At 43.3% G+C, this 21,416-nt stretch overlaps 1 protein-coding gene across 1 annotated transcript in view; it reads left to right on the top strand.

Annotated features, from left to right (window-relative positions):
• Nucleotides 1–799: 799 nt before the first annotated feature.
• Nucleotides 800–21,416, top strand: part of CAP2 (cyclase associated actin cytoskeleton regulatory protein 2) — a 149,088-nt gene continuing 128,471 nt past the window's right edge. The window contains exon 1 of the mRNA XM_068960644.1: nt 800–897. The gene's annotated coding sequence lies outside the window, so the exon portion shown is untranslated. The remainder of the gene's footprint in view (nt 898–21,416) is intronic.

The raw sequence follows: 21,416 nt of genomic DNA, 5'->3' as shown, positions 1-21,416 counted from the left end.
TACAATAAAAGTAAATTGGTTTAGGGTACCAGGAAGTGGGCTTCCCTGGTGGCTCAAACGGTGAAGAACCTGCCTGCAATGTGGGAGACCTGGGTTCGATCCCTGGGTAGGAAAGATTCCCCTGGCGGAGGGCTTGGCAACCCACTCCAGTATTTCGGCCTGGAGAATCCCCATGAACAGAGGGGCCTGGCGTACTACAGTTTAGGAGGTCACTAAGCACAGCACTTTTATCCTTAAGCAATCAGGCAATTTTTACAAAAAGATGTTGTATGTAAAGTACATTTTAAAATACATTGTTAAAATGTTGTTACAAAACATGAATGCATCTGAACTTGGTGTTTAGCTGAAGTGTTTCTTCTCCACCTCCCTCTCCAGCCAGGACCTTTATCCCTCTACTGGGGTTGGGGAGAACACTGGCCGGTCTGTAGCTCCCCAAAGACCCATCCTTTCTCTGCACAAGCCTTTGAGGATCCAGTCTTCGGCTCCTTCAGCCAGGAGCCTCCCGGATCTTTCCAGACTTCTTTGCAAGGCTGCCTGATGCAGCGAATTCATTCCTATCTGAGCCTAACGCCCTCTGCCTTCCTCCTCTCGCTCTTTTCTCCCACGGCCCATCTGCCCCTCCTTTCCTCCATCCCCCCTCTCCCCTCCGCTCCCCTTTATTTCCACTCCCCACCGGCGGAGCTCGGCTCCCCTCCCTTCCCCCCTCTCCCTCTCTCTCCCTCTCAGCGAGTCAGTATTTGGAGCTCCCGGAAGCCGCCGGCCACTCTCCCCGGGAGCAGCGTGACCGACACCGACTCCTGCTGGGGGGGCGGTGAGGAGGAGGAGAGGAGGAGGGCGCGCGAGTGGCCGAGCGCGGATTGGCATAGCCCAGCACCGGACCGCAGAACCCGAGGGGAGGTAATCCAGAGCTGCCGGGCCGGGCCGGGCCGGGCCGGGAGGGGCGCGGGGTGGAGTGGGGGGAGCACCCCGCGGCCGCGCTCGGAAGTTGCGCTCTATGGGTGGGGTGCAGAGGAGCCCGGGCCGAGGCGCGCGGGGAATAAAGGCGCTTGCTGGCCCGCAAGCGGGGGAAGCAGGAGGCCGCGGGGCCTGGGTGCAGGGCTCGGACGTGGGGGTGCGGGCGTGAGGGGGGCACCTCATCTGGGTCAGCGCAACAGCGCTCCCCGCCCCCGCCGCCTGCCCGGTGCGCGCGGCGCAGGCCGGGCTGGAAAGCGGGTGCGGGCGTGGAGCGGGCTCGGGGTTGCACCCGTGGCTGAGGCCTCGCAGCCGCACTCCAGGCGGGTCTAACTTTGGGGATGCTCGCTTCCTCTGCTCTGAGCCTCAGGGGGTGCGGGGTATTGGGGAAGGGGGGTTTGTCATTGGACTGAATTTGATCCTAGCCATGAAGTGTTGGAAAGAAATGGACCTGGCTTCTCTGCAGAACCTGACCTGAGGTCTTGAGTCACCTTAAAAAAAAATGTGCTGGCCACTGAGGCACTTAGGGACAGCTCGGAAGAGGTCACCTCACCACCACTGAGTCTTTCCTTGGGTAGAGGGGTTTGGTGGAAGCAGCTTCATTATCTTCGCTTTGGGGACTAATAATCATATATGCAAATAGCCTTGCCTTTATTGGCATCAGAGTGGTGTCAGACATCACAAATAGGCTGCAGGGTTTAGCAATATTTGAATTATTACATTCTCTAAAAGGAATGAATGTGGATATTGAACTAGAATTAGGTCCAAACAGCCAAAGCGGAGATGAACACAGCAGAAAAAATCAAGAACCTCTGGTTATATAGTCAGAGGAATGCAGAAGTCTATGGGACTTAAACCACGAAAGTTAGCCAGAATTGTTTGCAGAGTTCTATTTCTTTACTGCTTATATAAGACTTTTTAAATTTAAGGAACATGGCTTAGAATTCTTGGCGAAATATCTAAGCCTGTGTAATGTAAGGTTACGGCTGTGGAGTGATCCTTGGGGGAATTGTTCTTATAGTTATAAAGTCCAGTTAGACTGTAAGCCTCCTGAGGGCAAGGGTGGGTTTGTTTTTTTTTTTTAAAGATTTTACTGCACCAAGCAGTATTTGACTCCGACCCTTTCATGAACAGGCAGTAAAAGTTTGTTAAAATGATTAACCCAACAGTTTGAGTGTGGTTGTGACTTTTTGAAGATACTACATTATTTTTTAAGGAAACACTACTCTTTGGTCTCCAAATCTAAAAGTCCTTAATAAATTACAACTGAGGTATCATAAATATTTATTAAAATTAAAGAGGAAAAAATTGAGAAATCATGAAGGTAAATGTCAAGGCAGTCTTGGCTAGCAGGAAATAGGTTTTTGCTGCTTGTTGTAGAAGTGAAAAGTATTTTAACTTGTTGATGTAAGGTTTAGAGTAAAGGGCTGGATAGTAAACTTGTAGGCTTTCTTGGCTCTGGTCTCTTTAGTAACTACTCATCTGTGCTGTTGTAGCTTAAAAAACCAGCCACAGAAAATGACTAAAGAAATGATGTGGCTGTATTTAACTTTATTCGTGGACACTGAAATTTGAAGTTCATATAATTTTCATCAGTATTGAAATTTGTTATCCAACTCTGTGACCCCGTGGACTGTAGCATCTGCCAGGCACCCCTGTCCTTGAAATAGTACTGAAATAGTCTTTTTTTTTTCTTCAGGCAGTAAAAACTGTAAAATTCATTTTTATCTTGGGAGAGGATGGGAGACACAAAAGCAGCTGGAGAAAGGGGGCAGGTTTGTCACGTTGGTAGTAGTTTACTGTTCCCTCCTACCATGTGCAGAGTTTGGAGGGGAACCTATTTTTTTTTTTTTTTAAGATTTTTTTCTTTTTTTGTTGTGGACCATTTTTAAAGTCTTATTGAATTTGTTACATTATTGCTTCTGTTTTATAGTTTGGCTTTTTGCCCACAAGGCATGTAGGATCTTGGCTCCCTAACCAGGGATTGAACCCTTACTCCCTGCATTGGAAGGCAGAATCTTAACCACTGACCTCCAGGGAAGTGCTTGGAGAGGCACCTTTCAAAAGGGTCAATGGGCCAGATTAACTGGGAGCTTAAGTCATACCCGGAGAAGGCAATGGCAGGCACCCCACTCCAGTACTCTTGCCTGGAAAATCCCATGGATGGAGGAGCCTGGCAGGCTGCAGTCCATGGGGTCGCTGAGGGTCGGACTCGACTGAGCGACTTCACTTTTACTTTTCACTTTCATGCATTGGAGAAAGAAATTCCAGTGTTCTTGCCTGGAGAATCCCAGGGACGGGGGAGCCTGGTGGGCTGCCGTCTATGGGGTCACACAGAGTCGGACACAACTGAAGTGACTTAGCAGTAGTAGTAGTAAGTCATACCCAGGAGTTAAGTTAATACCTTCAAGAGTAGCATTAACTTGTTTTGGGCATTGCAGTGTTTTGTTTTGTGTCAAATATTTCCTTATAGGCATCTTTATGTATGAAGTTGCCTTTTTAATTCAGTTATGTGATATACATAAAAATAATTGGGTAAGTTTATGTAAACTGTAAATATAATATTCAAATAACTGCCTGTAGCCCTGTCACGGGCTTCCCAGGTGGTGCTAGTGGTAAAGAACCCGCCTATCAGTGCAGGAGACATAAGAGACTCAGGTTCACTCCCGGGGTCAGGAAGATCCCCTGGAGGGCAGCATGGCAACGCACTCCAGTGTTCTTGTCTGGAGAATCCCATGAACAGAGGAACCTGCCAGGCTCCAGTCTATGGGGTCTCAAAGAGTCAGACATGACTGAAGCAACTTAACATGGCAGCCCTTTCACTAGGGCTTTCAGCCCTTAAAAACTAGGGCTTATGAACTAGATAATTGTGAAAATATAACCCACAGAATGGGAGAAAATATTTTAAAATCCTATATTTTATAAGGAACTTGTATCCAAATATATAGAGTTCTTATAACTCAGTAATAAAAAGTAACCCAATATAGAAATAGTCAAGATATCTGCATGAGATTTCTCCCAAGAACATATACAAATGGCCATAAGCACATGAAAAGATAGCTCAACATCATTATTCGTCAGAAAATGCATATCAAAACCACAGTGGGATACCACTTCACACCCACTAGGATGGCTTGAATCAAAAAGTCAGATAAGTGTTGGTGAGCATGGGAAGGAGTTAGAACCCTTGACACCCTTATATGTTGCTGGTAGAAATATTTTTTGTACAGTTGCTTTGGAAAACAATTGGGCAGTTCCTCAGAAATTAAACAGAGTTACCATGTGAAACAACAATTTCACTCTTAAGTATATATATTCAAGAGAAATGAAAGCACGTGTCAGCACAAAAACCTGTACATAAATGTTTATACCAGCGCCATTCATAACAACCAAATTAAAAATAACTGAGATGTCCATCGACTGATGAATAACAGCCAAATTAAAAATAACTGAGATGTCCATAGGCTGAGGAATGGGTAAATAAAGTGTGATATATCCATACAATGGAATTTTATTTGGCCATAAAAAAGAATGAAATACTGATTACATGTACCTTGAAACCATTATTCTAAGTGAAAGAATTTAATCACGAAAGACCGCACATTGTATGGTTCTATTCATATGGAAATGTTCAGAACGGGGCAATGTATGGAGACTGAGAGTAGGATAGTGGTTTCTTAGGTATGGAGGTTGCTGGTGGGGGTGGTTGTGATAGTGAAGACTGCAGGGTTTCTTTTTGAGGTGGCAAAATGTTCTAAAATTAGTGATGGTTGTGAACATCATCAGATGGTACACTTCAGATGGGTGAATTGTACAGTAAGTCCCCTACATACAGACCTTCAAGTTGCAACCTTTCAAAGATGTATATGTATTATAAACCTATTATAGTACTATAATCATATGTGAGCCATATCTCAATAAAGTTGTTAAACAGAAGGCTAGAAAAAGAGGACTAGATTGCTACCCATCCTGTTGTATATTTCTTTATGCCCTTCTCCTATGACATTCACTGTACCCATCCTTACACTAGATTTTGTGTTAACCCTTCCTGATTTTATTGTAAAACAGTTTTGTGACATGCATACGTTCCTAATCAAGTTTGTCTACATTTGCTTGTTTTTCTAAAACCATGTCTTTTATTTTACATTTCTTTAGGAGGGACCTTTTATTTTTTTTTCTGTCACTGGAGGGTTTTTTTTTTTTTTTTGGCTGTGCTGGGTCTTTGTTGCAGTACTCGGTCTTTCTCTAGTTGCAGCAACAGGCTCTGGAGCGTGGGCTCAGTGGTTGTGACAAGTGGCTTAGTTTCCCTTTGGCGTGCAGGATCGTAGTTGTCAGACCACAGACCAAACCTGTGTCCCTCACGTTGGAAGGAGGATTCTTATCCACTGGACCACCAAGGAAGTCCCTTTGTTTTTTTTTAATTTATAAAAAGGGAATATGTATATTATAACCTCACTTTTAAAAAGCTCAAAACTAAGTTTTCAAGGATTATCTATGTTGTTGCATGTAACTATGTATTATTGTTGGCAAATATTCCACAGTTTATCCTTTCTCTTATTGATGGACGTTAGGGTTGGTGCCCGTGTTTTGTTGCTTTGGAGAATTTTTCCCATGTGTCTTGGCACACATGTGTCTTCTGTGTGAATGTGCCATGTATTTTAATTACCAAAAAGAGAGTTGATTGACATATACAATAGTGGTATAACCCCAGCTTATTCATTCCCCTAAACCAAGTGGTTTAATCTGATACCCTATTATAAATCTCATACTATTTAAATTTTAGTTGTAATATCTGGTTTCTCATCACCTAAGAAGCGTGGAAAAACACGATTTTAAAATGCTAAAATGAATTTGCTTAATAGATATAAGCAAGCTTCTTCCACTGTGGAAGAGGGAAGTCCAATGAAGTTCCACAGGATAAATGTTACTTGTGTGAAAAAAGTGTTGGTCGCTGAGTCATATCTGACTCTTTGCAACCCATGGACTATAGCTCTCCAAGCTCCCCTGTCCATGGAATTCTTCAGGCAGGAATACTGGAGTGGGTAGCCATTTCCTTCTCTAGGGAATCCTCTCGATATTTGCATGCCAATACACAATTATTACATGCTTTATTATCAATTTTCTACAAGTTAACTTTTAACTACAGCAGCAGAGTCGTGGATCAGAAATGACTGAAATAACCCAGAAGGATGAGTAATTATGCTACTCAACTAAATTTCAGTCTCCCTAAATTTTTCCTTACATTGATGATTTAAATAATTTTAATATTTCATCACCATGTGATGTTAAGTATATAACTCAAGGAGTTCAAAAAAATTGAGTGACATTTCTATCACAAAGTTTCATCCATTTGCATCTCATTATATGAATAGTTTACCAGGATTTACATTGATAAAAACAAAAATTGAGAAATTGATTTTCAAGCTTGACTCTTTTCTAGCAGTAAGTATACTGATCCCATATGCATGAGACAAATGAAAAATAAGACCTCTAAAGAGAGAGGTTTTCAATGAAAAAAATACCTTTTATCTACATTCAGTAATGTTTGTCAACATTTGTAGTATTTGTTTTGTTTTGGTAAGTTCATTCTAGTAAGAGTTACAGTGGTAACAACCAGGAGAGCACTCTTTACCATTGAATTTAAATACATACATACATATATATATATATATGAAATGATACAACCCTTATGGCAGAAAGTGAAGAAGAACTAAAAGCCTCTTGATGAAAGTGAAAGGGGAGAGTGAAAAAGTTGGCTTAAAGCTCAACATTCAGAAAACTAAGATCAGCATCTGGTCCCATCACTTCATGGCAAATAAATGGGGAAACAGTGGAGACAATGGCGACTTTATTTTTCTGGGCTCCAAAATCACTGCAGATGGTGACTGCAGCCATGAAAGTAAAAGACGCTTACTCCTTGGAAGGAAAGTTATGACCAACCTAGGCAGCATATTAAAAAGCAGAAACATTACTTTGCCAACAAAGGTCCCTCTAGTCAAGGCTATGGTTTCTCCAGTGGTCATGTATGGATGTAAGAGTTGGACTGTGGAGAAAGCTGAGCGCCGAAGAATTGATGCTTTTGAACTGTGGTGTTGGAGAAGACTCTTGAGAGTCCCTTGGACTGCAAGGAGATCCAACCAGTCCATCCTAAAGCAGATCAGTCCTGGGTGTTCACTGGAAGGACTGATGTTGAAGCTGAAACTCCAATACTTTGGCCACCTGATGCGAAGAGCTGACTCATTGGAAAAGACCCTGATGCTGGGAAAGATTGAGGGCAGGAGGAGAAGGGGACGACAGAGGATGAGATCGTTGGATGGCATCACCGACTTGATGGACATGGGTTTGGGTGAACTCTGGGAGTTGGTGATGGACAGGGAGGCCTGGTGTGCTGTGGTTCATGGGGTTGCAAAGAGTCAGACACGACTGAGTGACTGAACTGAACTGATATATATATACATATATATATACTTTTGATACAGGAAAGTATGATAGAGTAATGATTAAAAGACATTAAAGCATAAAATATGTAAATCTAGGATAAACTCTTATAGAGTGAGAAGAATGGAAATATAAATTAACGGAGAAATATAACCATGCAAGATTTTTGACTGTCAAAGAACAACCTCTTTATGTATTCTTTTAAAGTAAATGATGATGAGTTTCAATGGATGTATTTCAGCAACTGATAAAATAGTTTTGGTTTTGCATGTCAATATTTACGGAATACTGGCAGCAACATTCTTCATAACAGTTCACATTTTGGTGAAAATTTTTACATGTCAACCTAAAAATGTGAAAGAGGGATTTACAAACTTCTTTTAGGTTATATACACATAAGAATTTGAAAATCCCTTTGAAACTCATCCTGCTTCCATTTTCTGACCAAAAAAAACAGTCTCAGTTCAGTACAGTTCAGTTCAGTCACTCAGTCGTGTCTGACTCTTTGCAACCCCATGAACCACAGCACACCAGGCCTCCCTGTCCATCACCAACTCCCAGAGTTCACCCAAACCCATGTCCATCGAGTCGGTGATGCCATCCAACGATCTCATCCTCTGTCGTCCCCTTCTCCTCCTGCCCTCAATCTTTCCCAGCATCAGGGTCTTTTCCAATGAGTCAGCTCTTCGCATCAGGTGGCCAAAGTACTGGAGTTTCAGCTTCAACATCAGTCCTTCCAGTGAACACCCAGGACTGATCTGCTTTAGGATGGACTGGTTGGATCTCCTTGCAGTCCAAGGGACTCTCAAGAGTCTTCTGCAACACCACAGTTCAAAAGCATCAATTCTTCGGCGCTCAGCTTTCTCCATAGTCCAACTCTTACATCCATACATGACCACTGGAGAAACCATAGCCTTGACTAGAGGGATCGTTGTTGGCCAAGTAATGTCTCTGCTTTTTAATATGCTGTCTAGGTTGGTCATAACTTTCCTTCCAAGGAGTAAGCGTCTTTTAATTTCATAGCTGCAATCACCATCTGCAGTGATTTTGGAGCCCCCAAAAATAAAGTTGTGAAGATCTTTTTTGTACAGTTCTTCCGTGTATTCTTGCCACCTCTTCTTAATATCTTCTGCTTCTGTTAGGTCCAGACCATTTCTGTCCTTTATTGAGCGCATCTTTGCATGAAATGTTCCCTTGGTATCTCTAATTTTCTTGAAGAGATCTCTAGTCTTTCCCATTCTGTTCTTGTCCTCTATTTCTTTGCATTGACTGCTGAAGAAGGCTTTCTTATCTCTTCTTGCTATTCTTTGGAACTCTGCATTCAGATGCTTTTATCTTTCCTTTTCTCCTTTGCTTTTTGCCTCTCTTCTTTTCACAGCTATTTGTAAGGCCTCCCCAGACAGCCATTTTGCTTTTTTGCATTTCTTTTCCATGGGGATGGTCTTGATCCCTGTCTCCTGTACAATGTCACGAACCTCATTCCATAGTTCATCAGGCACTCTATCTATCAGATCTAGGCCCTTTAATCTATTTCTCACTTCCACTGTATAATCATAAGGGATTTGATTGAGGTCATACCTGAATGGTCTAGCGGTTTTCCCTACTTTCTTCAGTTTAAGTCTGAATTTGGCAATAAGGAGCTCATGATTGAGCCACAGTCAGCTCCTGGTCTTGTTTTTGTTGACTGTATAGAGCTTCTCCATCTTTGGCTGCATAGAATATAATCAATCTGATTTCGGTGTTGACCATCTGGTGATGTCCATGTGTAGAGTCTTCTCTTGTGTTGTTGGAAGAGGATGTTTGCTATGACCAGTGCATTTTCTTGGCAAAACTCTATTAGTCTTTGCCCTGCTTCATTCCGCATTCCAAGGCCAAATTTGCCTGTTACTCCAGGTGTTTCTTGACTTCCTACTTTTGCATTCCAGTCCCCTATAATGAGAAGGACATCTTTTTTGGGGGTTAGTTCTAAAAGATCTTGTAGGTCTTCCTAAAACCACTCGTCTTCAGCTTCTTCAGCGTTACTGGTTGGGGCATAGACTTGGATCACTGTGATATTGAATGGTTTGCCTTGGAGACGAACAGAGATCATTCTGTTGTTTTTGAGTTTGCATCCAAGTACTGCATTTCGGACTCTTTTGTTGACCATGATGGCTACTCCATCTCTTCTGAGGGATTCCTGCCTGCAGTAGTAGATATAATGGTCATCTGAGTTAAATTCACCCATTCCAGTCCATTTTAGATGGACATTCTGATTCCTAGAATGTCAACGTTCACCCTTGCCATCTCCTGTTTGACCACTTCCAATTTGCCTTGATTCATGGACCTGACATTCCAGGTTCCTATGCAATATTGCTCTTTACAGCATCAGATCTTGCTTCTGTCACCAGTCACACCCACAACTGGGTATTGTTTTTGCTTTGGCTCCATCTCTTCATTCTTTCTGGAGTTATTTCTCCACTGATCTCCAGTAGCATATTGGGCACCTAATGACCTGGGGAGTTCCTCTTTTGGTATCCTATCATTTTGCCTTTTTCTACTGTTCATGGGGTTCTCAAGGCAAGAATACTGAAGTGGTTTGCCATTCCCTTCTCCAGTGGACCAAACTCTGTCAGAGGTGGCAAGAATACATGGAAGAACTGTACAAAAAAGATCTTCATGACCCAGATAATCATGGATGTGATCACTAATCTAGAGCCAGACATCGTGGAAAGTGAAGTCAAGTGGGCCTTAGTAAGCATCACTACGAACAAAGCTAGTGAAGGTGATGGAATTCCACTTGATCTGTTTCAAATCCTGAAAGATGATGCTGTGAAAGTGCTACACTCAATATGCCAGCAAATTTGGAAAACTCAGCAGTGGCCACAGGACTGGAAAAGGTCAGTTTTCATTCCAATCCCAAAGAAAGGCAATGCAAAAGAATGCTCAAACTACCGCACAGTTGCACTCATCTCACATGCTAGTAAAGTAATGCTCAAAATTCTCCAAGCCAGACTTCAGCAATACGTGAACCGTGAACTCCCTGATGTTCAAGCTGGTTTTAGAAAAGGCAGAGGAACCGGAGATCCAGTTGCCAGCATCCACTGGATCGTGGAAAAAGCAAGAGAGTTCCAAAAAAACATCTATTTCTGCTTTATTGACTATGCCAAAGCCTTTGACTGTGTGGATCACAATAAACTGTAGAAAATCCTGAAAGAGATGGGAATACCAGACCACCTAACCTGCCTCTTGAGAAATCTGTATGCAGGTCAGGAAGCAACAGTTAGAACTGGACATGGAACAACAGACTGGGTTCCAAATAGGAAAAGGAGTACGTCAAGGCTGTATATTGTCACCCTGCTTATTTAACTTCTGTGTAGAGTACATCATGAGAAATGCTGGACTGGAAGAAACACAAGCTGGAATCAAGATTGCCGGGAGAAATAGCAATGACCTCAGATATGCAGATAACACCACCCTTATGGCAGAAAGTGAAGAGGAACTAAAAAGCCTCTTGATGAAAGTGAAAGAGGAGAGTGAAAAAGTTGGCTTAAAGCTCAACATTCAGAAAACGAACATCATGGCATCCAGTCCCATCACTTCATGGGAAATAGATGGGGAAACTGTGGAAACAGTGTCAGACTATTTTGGGGGGCTCCAAAATCACTGCAGATGGTGATTGCAGCCATGAAATTAAAAGACGCTTACTCCTTGGAAGAAAAGTTATGACCAACCTAGATAGCATATTCAAAAGCAGAGACATTACTTTACCGACTAAGGTCTGTCTAGTCAAGGCTATGGTTTTTCCAGTGGTCATGTTTGGATGTGAGAGTTGGACTGTGAAGAAGGCTGAGCACTGAAGAATTGATGCTTTTGAACTGTGGTGTTGGAGAAGACTCTTGAGAGTCCCTTGGACTGCAAGGAGATCCAACCAGTCCATTCTGAAGGAGATCAGCCCTGGGATTTCTTTGGAAGGAATGATGCTAAAGCTGAAGCTCCAGTACTTTGGACACCTCATGCAAAGAGTTGACTCATTGGAAAAGACTCTGATGCTGGGAGAGATTGGGGGCAGGAGGAGAAGGGGACGACCAAGGATGAGATGGCTGGATGGCATCACGGACTCCATGGACACGAGTCTGAGTGAACTCTGGGAGTTGGTGATGGACAGGGAGGCCTGGCGTGCTGCGATTCATGGGGTCGCAAAGAGTCGGAGACAACTGAGCGACTGAACTGAACTGAAAAATAAAGTCAGCTACTGTTTCCACTGTTTCCCCATCTATTTGCCATGAAGTGATGGGGCTGGATGCCATGACCTTAGTTTTCTGAATGTTGAGCTTTAAGCCAACTTTTTCACTCTCCACTTTCGCTTTTATCAAGAGGCTTTTAGTTCTTCACTTTCTGCATAAGGGTGGTGTCATCTGCATATCTGAGGTTATTGATATTTCTCCCGGCAATCTTGATTCCAGCTTGTGCTTCCTCCAGCCCAGGGTTTCTCATGATGTACTCTGCATATAAGTTAAATAAGCAGGGTGACAATATACAGCCTTGACGTCCTCCTTTTCCTATTTGGAACCAGTCTGTTGTTCCATGTCCAGTTCTAACTGTTGCTTCCTGACCTGCATACAGATTTCTCAAGAGGCAGGTCAGGTGGTCTCGTATTCCCATCTCTTTCAGGATTTTCCACAGTTTATTGTGATCCACACAGTCAAAGGCTTTGGCATAGTCAATAAAGCAGAAATAGATGTTTTTCTGGAACTCTCTTGCTTTTTCCATGATCCAGCAGATGTTGGCAATTTGATCTCCGGTTCCTCTGCCTTTTCTAAAACCAGCTTGAACATCTGAAAGTTCACGGTTCATGTACTGCTGAAGCCTGAAAATAAGAGTCTGTGATGTGGCAAACCATTTCTGCAGGTTTAGTGTTGATCAATTAACCGATTTATTGATTGATAATGAGTCCTTGTTCTATTAGACTCAGAGACGATTTTTGAAAACTCAAGTTCTTGATACTTGTGACACCTCTCCAAAGAGGATGATAGCCCACTGCATTTTCTTTCTTTCTTTTCAGACAGTTATGTTAATATCTTTATGCATTTTTCTTGTTCTTCCCTTGGAGGCATTCGCAGTAATGCGTTGCATTTGTATATGTATATGTGTATAATAACGATTCAGATAGCACTCTGGATCTGTAAATGTGTAGCTTTCTCCAAGTTTGGGAAGTCTTTGGCTGTTATTTTTTCAAGTATGTTTCCTACCTCAGTCTCTTTGTCTTCTCCTGAAATTCCAGTGACACTAATATCAAAACTTTTCGTATTATCCCACAGGCTTTTTAGGCTCAGTTCACTTTTTTGTTCCAGAGAAGGCAATGGCACCCCACTCCAGTACTCTTGCCTGGAAAATCCCATGGACGGAGGAGCCTGGTAGGCTGCGGTCCATGGGGTCGCTAAGAGTGTGACACGACTGAGCACCTTCACTTTCACTTTTCACTTTCATGCATTGGAGAAGGCAATGGCAACCCACTCCAGTGTTCTTTCCTGGAGAATCCCAGGGACCGGGGAGCCTGGTGGGCTGCCGTCTATGGGGTCACACAGAGTCGGACACGACTGAAGCGACTTAGCAGCAGCAGCTGTAGCAGCAGCACTGTTTTGTTCCACTTTTTTCTCTTCTTTAGATTGGATAGTATTTACATCAAGTTTATTGACATTTTCTTTCATCTCTGTGCTGCTTTTGATCCCATCCCATGCATTTTGTGCTTGTTATTGTATATTTCAGTTCTAAAATTTTCACTTGTTTCTTTTTTGTAGGTTTTGTGTCTCTGTTGAGAACTCTGATCTTTCCATTTATGTTGAGAGTGTTTACCTTTATTTCTTAGAACATAGTTAAAAACAGCTTCTGTAAATCTATCTGATAATTTCAACATCTGTATCATCTTGGAGTTGGTGTGTGATAATTGTCTTTTCTTTTAAGGTTGACCATGTTCTCCTGGTCTCCTGCATGTTACTGATAATTTTTTTTAACTGAATTCTAAACATTTTGAGTATTATGTTGTGAGACCTCTGGGTCCTTTCAAATTGCTCAATGTTTTCTTTTACCAAGCAATCAACACAGTTCTATCTTGCATCCTGTGGGAATGGTTCCAATATCAGTTCAGTTTTCAAAGCCTTTGCACTGTTGTGTTGGATCCCATGGAACCACTGTTTAGGGGTTAGTCTGGGACTTGAGCAGTGAGATTTGAGCAGAACTTAAATCGTAGTTTAGTTCTCAAAGCCTTTGGATCTGTCCCACACATACATAGCTCACAGGTGAGACTGGGGGTTGTCCACTGGTTCATGTACAAAGTCAGGGGACCCCCTTCTTCAGCTGTCTCCATTCTGAAATTCCTCCCACACCCTTCTGCCCCTGGGAGCGTTTTGCTGCTCTTCTGGCCAGAAGGACTGGGTTTCTCTTGGGGTGTCAGCTACTTCTGCTGCCGTTCAGTGTCCTTAAACAGGGGCCATCCTTTGCACAAAGAAGTAACAGAAAATAAGAGGGAAAATGACAGGGGTTCTGACTACACTCTTTGGATCACAAAGGGCCCTTTCGCTGCTCCTCTGGCAATACGACTAGGATTTGGGGGAGATATTTTAGCTGTCTGTGCTGCTGCTTGCTCTTCTACCATGTGGTTCTCTGATGGGTAGCCACTCTTGGAAAAGAAAAAAAACCCAAACAACCCAGGCTTTCCCTCACATTCTTCCATTTATATGGGCTTCCTATTCAAGGCTTCTGATTGAAAAGAGGAGGATTCTCTCAGAGATTTTTTGTTGCCACACCATGCAGCGTGGATGACTACCCCGACCAGGGATCGAAGCCACACTCCCTGCATTGGCGACACAGAGTCTTAATCACTGGACCCCCAGGGAAGCCCTCTCTTGGAGATTTTGTTGCTTGTATCTGGTGTGTAGTTCCAACTGCAAGTCACCTCCGAAGAGAAAAGAGGAACAAGCCTGGAAATGTACTCCCAAATGGATTCCTTTTCCCAGTTTTCATTGCCCTTCTCAATACTCCTGCTGTTTATCCTTCATGGTCAGGAGTTGCCTCTTGCATTTGAACACAGTTTAGATAGGCTGTAGTGAGCATATTCCCTCTGAATCGTCTCTGGGAGCCCCTCCTCCTTTCTTACTCCCTTTTTCCTCTTTTTTCCCCATCCCTCACCATTCTTTCCTTTCTGCTTCTCCCTCTTTCTCTCTTTCCCCTTTACTCTAAGCTCCCAGGTCCAAAGAGCAAAAAAGAACTTTGCGTCTTCTGGTGGTCCACAGCTCTATTTAAAAACTGATCTTGTCATAAGTAGTAAATCAAAGTCAGGTATGGATATGGTCAAGTATTTTGGCCCCTACAGCTAGTTCCAGGAGCGAGGGGTATGGCCATTCAGAGCAACCTCTGGTCAAGTTTAATTACTACCTGTGACTTTGTAGGGAGATGATAGTGGCAGAATCACTCAGATTTAACCAGTTTTCAACCACCTCTTTAGAAAAAGAAGTACTTATTTTTGTTTTGTTTTTTTTTGTAGCTTTGGTGGTGGTGGTGGTTTAGTTGCTAAGTTGTATATGACTCCCCCTTGACTGTAGCCTGCCAGGCTCCTCCGTCCATGGGATATTCCAGGCAAGATTACTGGAGTGGGTTGCCATTTCCTTCTCCATTTTGTAGCTTTATTGAGGTATAATTTTGCATATCGTAAAATTACCCACTTAAAGTGCACAATTCAATGATTATTAGTGCATTATACAACAGCCACCACAATCCTGGCTTAGATCATTTCTATCTCTTCAAATAGAAATTTTGTACCCATTTGCAGTCACTCCCCATTTCTCTCCCCAGCCCAAAAGTGAAAGTCACTCAGTCGTGTCCAACTCTTTGCGACCTCATGGACTGTAGCCTGTCAGGCTCCCCTGTCCATGGAATTCTCCAGGCCAGAATACTGGAGTGGGTAGCCGTTCCCTTCTCTAGGGGATCTTCCCAACCCAGGGTTTGAACCCAGGTCTCCTACATTGCAGGTGGATTCTTTACCTTTGAGCAACCGGGGAAGCCCCTCTCCAACCCAAAGCACCCACTAAACTACTTTCTGTCTCTACAGATTTGCTTTTTCTGGAAAGTCATATAAATGGAATTATACAATACGTGGTCTTCTGTGTCTGCTTCTTTCACCAAGCATAGTGTTCTTGAGGTTTGTTTATGTTGTAGTATGTATCCATACTTCACTCCTTTTTATTGTTGAGTAATAAATACTCCTTTGTATGGATAGACCACATTTTGTTCATTCATCCTTCAGTTGATGGACATTTGGGTTGTTTCCATCTTGTGTGTGTGTGTGTGTGTGTGTGTGTGTGTATGTGTGGCCATTGTGAATGATGTTGTCATACACATTTGTGTCCAAGTCTTTGTGTGTGTGGACACATTTTTCTTTTTTTAATCTTTATTTGTTTGGCTGGGTCTTAGTTATGGCATGTGGGATCTAGTTCCCTGACCAGGGATCAAACCCAGGCCCCCTGAATTAGGAGCAGGGAGTCTCTGCCTCTAGACCACCAGGGCCATCTCTGGATATATGTTTTCATTCCTCTTAAGTAGGTAAATATGGGTAGAATGGCTGAACAGTATGATAAAAATGTGCTTAACTTTTTAGGAAACTTCCAACCTTTTTCCACAGCAGCTGCACTATTTTACATTCCCACCAGCAACGTAGGAAGGTTCCAATCTCTTCACAACCTTACCAGCACTTGATATTGTTTGTCTCTTTGATTGTAGCCATCCTAGTGGGTATTTTCACTTCCTCTAGTGAAGGTATAACCTGGTGTCTTTGTGGTTTTGATTAGGATTTTCCTGGTGACTTGATGTTGAGTGTTTTTATAGGCAGTGTTGGCTGTTTGCATATCTTCTTTGGAAAAATGTCTCTTCAAATATTTTGCCCACTTTTAAGTTGGTGTACTTGTCTTCTTCTCATTGAGTTTTAGGTGTTCTTTATGTATTCTGGGTACAAGGCGAACAATTCATTTACTTTAAGGAGGAACAAAAGGTCCATGGAAACCCTGCCTGGGCCCTGGTAGCCTGGCCAGTGGGGACTCCATGGTTCTTTTCCCAGTGCCAGAATGTGGCCCTGGGGGGAACTCCTAGAAGCATCTCTTGACCTCTACCTCCTCCGTGGCCTCAGCAGAGCAAAACGACTGCAAATAGAAAAGCTCAGGAATAGAAAGAGTCCTCAATAGCATAGGAGTGCAGAAAGTGGGTGGGAAGGGAGAGCCAAAGGTCTCCAGCAAAAGGTCCTTACTTCATGTTTAAGAGAGCACCTGCTTCAGGAAGGGAATGTGTTAGGGGTCTGTTCTGGTCCCAGTTAGCATTGAGAGTCTGTGATTTTATGCCTCTGTCCTTACCCAGCCCCATCACCCCAAGTCAGGGCACAGCACCAGCCTTCAAGATATAGTTAGATGTCCCACATGGTTTCTGATTCCACTGGACTCTCTTCTGCTGAAATAGCCCAGTGCCCTGTGTCCTGGTGTCCTTCAGAGCCAGCTGTCCTTAACAGCCAAACCGTCTGCTCCCCAGAGAAATCATGGTGCCTTGAAAATAGAATTTGTGTCTCATCCATATATGTAGCCCCGGAAACTCTGCTCAGGACACATACAATTATCATAAGTCCGAATGAAGAGGAAGGAATGAGTTCATGTATTGAAAGTGAGAAAACTGAGACTCAGGTTAAGCAGTCTACCTGAGTCACACAGGTTGTCAATGAAGGGATTGGGTCTCAAATTAAGATTCTCTGATGCCAAAAATACTTTTTCCACTATGTCAATTTATGAGTCCTAGTCTCTCATCTTCAGAGATTCCAACTTAGAGGAGAAGTATTCATACTAATGGACTGAACAGGGATGGTTCTGGGGAGTGATGCCACAGTGTGGAGAGGGCAAATGGGCTGAGGAGGTCATTTCTCTATGTGGTTTGTTTATGAAGTCCTTCCGTACCTTGAAGTATGAAATACTTCAAGAAAGGTTATCTCTGATGTGTAGGATGAGGGATGACCTCTTAGAAGGTTGGGATTCAAAGACTTGGTGCAGCAGGGTCTGAAGGGGTCCTGGGAGAAGTGGAAATGGCAGGACTGTAGTATAGAAGGGTTGTGGGGTTGTGTTTGGGAAGGGGTGAGTTGTCTTGCTGATGGACTCTTAGGAACCTGGTGAGGTAGGGTAAGGGCCTTTTGAAAATCAACCTGAAGTTTGCTTGTTTGCTTTTTTCTCTGCAGTGGAACATTGTTGGAGGCTTTGTAGGAATCAGTTGGCTAATCAGGATCATATGTGTTTTCTCCAGTTCTGTGAAAAATTTAGTGTTCTTTTATTCATGTAACTCTCTGATCTCTCCTCTTCTGATTCCACTGTTTCAGAGCTCAGAGACTCTAGAAACTTCTTTGCAGTAAAAAGAAAACAGTGGCTTTGAGACCTCCCTGGTGGTCCAGTGGCTAAGACTCCCACTCCCAATGCAGGGGACCTGGGTTCAAACTCTGATTGGGAAACTAGATCTCACATGCTTCAACTGAAAGATCCCACGTGCTGCAACTAAGGCCTGGCACAGCCAAATAAAAAATATAAATACATATTTTAAAAAATAATAAAAATGGTGAGTTTTTTGCTGTTTGGTGAGAAACTGGCTCCCGAGGGTCCCTTTGGAGGCTAAGGGAAAGATGAAGGCAGGTACCTTGACAACGTGAATGTGTCTCTTAGTGGAACAACTCCCTGACTTGACTGAGCAGTGTCTGCCTGCAGCCTCCTACCACTACAGCTGGCAGGATATGTAGTTTAATCGCTCTTGATTTTCTAGGTACGAGTATTTTCATAGCAGATAGTGGGGACTATCTTGATGAATGATACAGCATATTCAATGAGACAGTCAATGAACGGGATGATGAATAATGCCATGATTTGTTTCTTCTATGCATACCATTACCCTAATTAGTAATAGTGAACCACAGGATCACTTCCCCCAGTGACTGGTCGTTTACAGAGGAAAGAACAAAGATAATTGTCTCAATAGTCTCAATAAAGAGAAACCACAATCTAGGAAAGTCTGGTGTGAACATAGTTAACCAAATATTTTTGAATTTGGGTGGAGTTATAGAGAAAGTCGGAGAAGGCGATGGCATCCCACTCCAGTACTCTTGCCTGGAAAATCCCATGGACGGAGGAGCCTGGTAGGCTGCAGTCCATGGGGTCGCTAAGAGTCGGACACAACTGAGTGACTTCAATTTCACTTTTCAGTTTCATGCGTTGGAGATGGAAATGGCAACCCACTCCAGTGCTCTTGCTGGGAGAATCCCAGGGACAGGGGAGCCTGGTGGGCTGGGGGGTTGCACAGAGTCAGACACGACTGAAGCGACTTAGCAGCAGCAGCAGCATAGAGAAAGTAGTCCATTGTGACTTTTTATCGTTTGCAGAGAGCTCACATAAAAGCCAACTGCCCAGCCTTACCATAAGAAACAGTTTGAAAGTCTTCAATTTCCTATCACTTCAAGTCTATTTTCTATTTAATGTTAGGCTCATGATCTTTGAAATCCCTTGGATCTGGGTTTCTCTTACAGAGGAGAAACTCCCCATGATTATTTCTGCATCTTTGGCCTAGTGAGAAGTTTAAACCAGCAACCCAGAAGACTTGGCTCTTTTATTAACCTGAAAATATTACCAAAGGACTTCCCTGGTGGCTCAGATGGTTAAGCGTCTGTCTACAATGCCGGAGACCTGGGTTCAATCCCTGGGTCGGGAAGATCTTCTGGAGAAGGAAATGGCAACCCACTCCAGTATTCTTGCCTGGAAAATCCCATGGATGGAGGAGCCTGGTAGGCTACAGTCCATGGGGTCGCAGAGTCGGACACGACTGAGCGAACTCACTCACTCACTCATTTATTTGTTTTATGAACTTGCTGTGGGAAATTTATAGAACTGTATAGACAATGTGGAGTTTTTTTTAAAAATTTGAAAACCTAAAGAAAAAGAGCTATGGAGAGACTTCCCCAGTGGTCCAGTGGTTAAGACTCTCCCTTCCAATGCAGGGGGCATGGATTTGGTCCCTGGTCAGGGAATTAAGGTCCCACATCCCACAGGGTGCAACCAAAAGTTAAAAAGCAAACAAAACACCAACATCGAAAAGAACTATGGAAAACCCAGAGGTTCACGTTGGAGGGAGCAGACGTGCTCTTTCATATCACGGGAGGAAGCCACTGTAGGTCTCCGTAGGAAACACTAATCTTGTGTCTCCTTTTAAATGGAAATATCTTCTGCGAAAATCTGGCTTTCCGCCTGATCTAGGATTATACCAGTGAGTGGGCAGGCGAGGGAAAGGCAGTGAGGGGTAGCCAATTAGTCAATCAAAAAATGTGTATAGAATTCTCCATGCACCCAACAGCATGCAGACTCAGTGGGAGATACAAAGAAAGTGAGGTACAGCCTCAGCCCATGGGAAGCTTGTACTGGTTTCCTTTTGAGGCAGGGTATACTTGTGCTAGCAGAAAAGATGGCACGAGGCAGCATTTGCATTCGGCAGTCTGTCTCGTAGATACGAAGTGTGTAATACAGACAAATAGGCTGCTATTCTGGGCTTATCACTACGTCCTCTGTGCCATGGGGTGTCAGTGTTTAAGGTAGCTACGGAAGCTGCTTTTCATAACTGGCTGGACTGAGTAGCTAGGAACTTAGCAGACCTCTTGCCACTGAACATAAGATGGTTTGATTGAGAAAATAGGAGGGATGAAAGAGGTTCCCCCCCCAAAAAAAAATAGTTCCACAGAGATTGTGCTTATGTCCTCAGAGGACTAACTAAAAGCAGAAGTCACATAAAAATGTTTGGGGTGGGGGGAAACTTTGTGACTACAAAATTACTAATTGCACAGCAAAATTTTTGTTTTTATAATAACCATTACACATAGCCTTGAGAAAACCTCTTTTAGAAATGTTGAAGGAATAAGTACATGGACAGAGAAAAGTGAAATGTTGAAAAAAGCAATGATAAAGGTGTATTGACCTGAAGTTTTCAGCTAGTCATTTCCATTGTTTAGATCTTCTAGCTGATAGCTCAGTGTTTCAAGTTCATGACAGCCGGATGTAGCAGTATGCAGGCTCACTATTCTCATGAGAGCAAGGTGGAGATGGGAGATTCTCATGACAGTAGCTGACATGTCTGTCATTCACTTCGTGCCAGACTTTTTGTGTTTTGGTATGCATGTTTATAGCAATCCTATGTACTGCTGCTGCTGCTACTAAGTCACTTCAGTCATGTCCGACCCTGCATGACCCCATAGACGGCAGCCCACCAGGCTCCCCCGTCCCTGGGATTCTCCAGGCAAGAATACTGGAGTGGGTTGCCAAATCCTATGTACAGGTGGTAACTAAAGTAAAACAAAATTAAGCTCTTTTCCCAAAGTCCTCCAGCTAATAATTCCAAAGCCAGGCCACCTCTATGCTACCTCAGTTAAAGATGAGCAAAACAATTGAGACTTTATAAACAGGTTAAAAAGTGTAGGGAACTCTGCACTTTCACAGTGGTTCTGGAAGCCACTATGAAAAAAAGGATAGGAATACTGTTTCTCCCAGTGTTGTAAGTGTAGTCGTTGTACTATTGGCATAACATTGGACACTGGACATAAAATTGGACAGTGTGTGTGTGTGTGTGTGTGTGTGTGTGTGTTAAGTCGCTTCAGTCATGTTGGACTCTTTGTGACCCTATGGACCGTAGCCCACCAGGCTCCTCTGTCCATGGGATTCTCCAGGCATAAATACTGGAGTGGCTTGCCATGCCCTCCTCCAGGGGATCTTCCCAACCCGGGGGTTAAAACTATGTCTCTTGTATCTCCCTGCATTGGCAGGCGGGTTCTTTACCACTAGCACCACCTGGGAAGCCCTACAGTTAAACAATATTAGGAACTAAATATCTGCAATTTAACAATGGGTTTGATAAGATGACCAATGAGGAAAAAGAACAGTATGTTTAAACAATAACAGCTGGATTTCCCTGGGGGCCCAGTGGTAAAGAATCCACCTGTCAGTGCA

Source organism: Capricornis sumatraensis, chromosome 22 (assembly GCF_032405125.1).
Source record: "Capricornis sumatraensis isolate serow.1 chromosome 22, serow.2, whole genome shotgun sequence".
NCBI classification, from domain to species: Eukaryota; Metazoa; Chordata; class Mammalia; order Artiodactyla; family Bovidae; genus Capricornis; species Capricornis sumatraensis.
This window is presented reverse-complemented; position numbering and strand designations above follow the sequence as displayed.